Source organism: Notamacropus eugenii, chromosome 1 (assembly GCF_028372415.1).
Source record: "Notamacropus eugenii isolate mMacEug1 chromosome 1, mMacEug1.pri_v2, whole genome shotgun sequence".
In the NCBI taxonomy this organism is placed as follows: domain Eukaryota; kingdom Metazoa; phylum Chordata; class Mammalia; order Diprotodontia; family Macropodidae; genus Notamacropus; species Notamacropus eugenii.
This window is the reverse complement of record NC_092872.1, coordinates 470,063,044-470,066,416: the sequence shown is the minus strand read 5'-3', so window position 1 is coordinate 470,066,416 and position 3,373 is coordinate 470,063,044. Positions and strand designations below refer to the sequence as shown.

General features: G+C 36.6%; 1 pseudogene; it reads left to right on the top strand.

Moving 5' to 3' along the window:
• Positions 1–307: 307 nt before the first annotated feature.
• LOC140518457 (THAP domain-containing protein 2 pseudogene) lies at positions 308–1,181 on the top strand (annotated as a pseudogene).
• The last annotated feature ends 2,192 nt before the right edge of the window (positions 1,182–3,373 follow it).

The following is a 3,373-nucleotide window of genomic DNA, read 5'->3' as shown; positions in this document are numbered from 1 at the left end:
AATTGGGGAATGGCTGAACAAGTTGTGGTATATGAATGTAATGGAATACTATTGTGCTGTAAAAAATGATGACTAGCTTCTGGGTTATTTGCTCTCTTCCCGACACCCTCCCAAACACCCTGTAGACCCTGGTTAGGTTCCTGTTGGATGTGTCCACAGAGGAAGATTCTCTCTCCCTTCCCTCAATCAGTCTGCTGCTCTTGCGTCACTTTGGGGGTACTTTATCCTGTAAGGAAAGAAAGTGGGAGTGAAGGCGGGGAGAGCAGCGAAGAGGGGGGTGATCTGGATGTGGAGAAATGGTGCCACCATGTTGGTGCAGGAGAACAAGGGCAGTGGGAACCTGGACTGTCAGCCCTGCAGCTCGAGGTGCTGTCTTATCAAAGGCAAAGAAAGTCTAGGTTGAGTAGGAACCTCTCTCCCCTTTCCCTACCCCTCCAAGGTACCAGCTTCCATCCGGGCCCTGACCTGGCTCCTCCTTGGTAGGATGAGGGGAGTCAGAAAGGTGCCGACCAACTGAGCCTCAAACTACAACAAGGACATCAATGTCAACTTCTATTTCTCTTAGACACTCAAATAAGAAAGGAATGGGTTCGTCAGATTAGAGTGGAAAAATTTTGTGCCAGGGAAACAACTTTTCCTTGCTCAAAACACTTTGAAGCTTCGTGTTTTGACCTAACAGGAGAAACATGCCGACTTAAAATGGATACTGTACCAACATTTTTATTTCTGTACTCATCTAAAACCAATGAAACCCAACTGAAGAAATCTTCCTAAGAAAAACCCTTGCATCCCAACAGGACCATTCAATGCAAAAGCCATTGTTAGCTGTTAGCAAGTTCTACTTTAACCAGCCATGCCTTTAGAAGCCCCACAGAGGGAAAAAAAAGGGGGGATGGGGGGATAATTCAACTGGATAAATAGATCACAAGCTTAAGAAGAAACTTGAAGAATTGCTTGAAAATAGAATGGAGAACAATACAGAGATGGTTCAAAATCACATGCTTGGAGAAAAGTTTAGAAGCAAATAACATATTGCCCAGGGGCACATCAGAACACATCTTGCCAAGTGCCTTAAATGATCTTGCATCATAAAACTTCAAATCCTTGTACAGGATCAGCAAGATCAAACGTTACAAATTCTCCAAATAAAGACAGCTCTAACCCAAGGAGCCTACTTTTGATATTAGCCAGAACTGAATTCTGTGCCCAGCCTTCACTAGATTCAGAAGTAAAAGCTATTTACTGGAATTAGGTTTAAAAAACTATGCTTTCAGCACAGTCTTATTTGAAATAGCACAATTTTCTACTTATTTTCATGGAAAAAGTAAACTTCATATGAAAGCTTCATTTTAACACAACAAGAAATACCTACTCTAGCTGAAAATTTTCCTAAAGAAGAAATCTTATGTTTACAAGTTTATTTATTGTGTTATTGTTGTTGTTTTAAAGTATTTTGAAGTATTGGTCTATCACAGTGCTTCTTAAACTGGGGTCATGACCCCAGGTAACTGAATATGGGAGTTTCGTTCAGAATGAGAAACGACTAAAAATTAATTCAGAATTAAATGCCTAATGAATCTAAGGTGATTCTGGCAGCACCTTCACGTGCTGCATCATGCAACTTCAGTTCAGCCTTGGTTCTGAACACATAACATGTGTACTTTGCACTGAACATGCTGTCACACCATGAAATGCCAACGGACGTTGCTAGAAACATCTCTGCTCAGATTCGAGACTATTGTATATTATGAACTGCAGTGTTTCTACTGTACTTACAAAGTTTTCTCCTCTCATACAAACATAATAGTTAAATTATGGAAAATAAAGACTTTTATTATTTTCCTACCATCATTCCTCAGCATATAAGCATCAAATTAGTGTATCTTCAGATTGTATAGTGTTGAAATGTTTGATTTTAAAATTATTATCTCCTTTTACAGACACATGTGTTTAATTATAGTAAGTAAAGACAAAAGCCAATAATATTTCTCCTTCATTACCACTATGTGACCATCATTTTTGAAATGAAACACAAATGGTAAAATTATATGTATACCAAAGAATTGTTTTAAAGTAAATTTCTTTATGATGCATTATCAGTAAATGCTTGATTTGTGTGCTCATTTTATATACTTATATGCCCAGGGTCAGGCAAAAATTTCTTGGGTAAAAAGGGGTGACTAGTGGAAGAAATGTAAAGAGCCCTGATCTATGTCAGATAATATATTTAGGTCATTTCACAGGCTTACTTTCTGTCAGAAAAGGAATTTTCCTTGTTGAACTGTGTTGGAAGAGGCCTTTTGTATTCTAAATATCATGCTAAAGTATATTTTCCAAAATTAAATATATCCTTAGAAAAGTACCAGTTCTTGATTTAAATTGTAGTGGGTACTACTGACTTGGCAAAATATGGTGAATTATTTTACTTGATACATTGTCTTTACCTTTTTCTTATCTGTAAAAAGGAATTAATAGTGACCTCTCTCATGGAAATACTAAACTTGCAATGATTTTACACTAACTTAAATATTAAGTACTATTCGGATGTGTTCAGTTCATCAGATGAAAAGAGGTCAAACATACCTCAAATCTGCTCAGACAGGTCCATTGGCACCTTGACTCAGTCAGTCTCTCTCTTCCTTTCTCTCTCTCTCATACACACACACACACACACACGCACGCACGCACATGCACACGCACACGCACACACACACATACACACACACCTGTGAAAGAGCAGCATTGAGTTCATTGCCTGTTTTTTACCAAAATTATTAGATATTACTGCTTTCTCATAACTTGTATATTTTTAATTTTATGCTCTTGTGTATTAAGCAATGTTTACGTATGTTAGGATATCAAAGTTGTTTATAAAGTAATTATTTTACTACTTACGTAGATATTCAGCTCAGAGCACAGTGGTTTTTTTTCCCATAAAACACAAATAGACTTTTCAATGCAGAGATAGCCTTGTAATGTCTTGACAACTTATAATTTGTTTTAAAATGCAATCAATTTATAGACCATTAAATCAGCATACACACCATGAAAATACAGTATAGACAAGGATTTGCTCCCTCTGCCACATCCATTTTTCTACAAGACAGCATCATGTTGTGGCCTTCATTGCAAATGGAAAAACAGGATTTTAATGATTCTTTTCTAAAACAAATCTATGCATATGATGCTTTTTAAAGGAGCTACTGTCTAACTGAATCATTCAAAGGGTTTGCCTTATTTCATAAATTATATTTATTTAACATCTTGTACTTCAGATATCTGTGAACAAAATCATGGAAAAGTTCATTAACTATTAAATCAAATTTCTCAATCCTCATTCAAAGGTATCATACTATATTGTGAATATAGTATA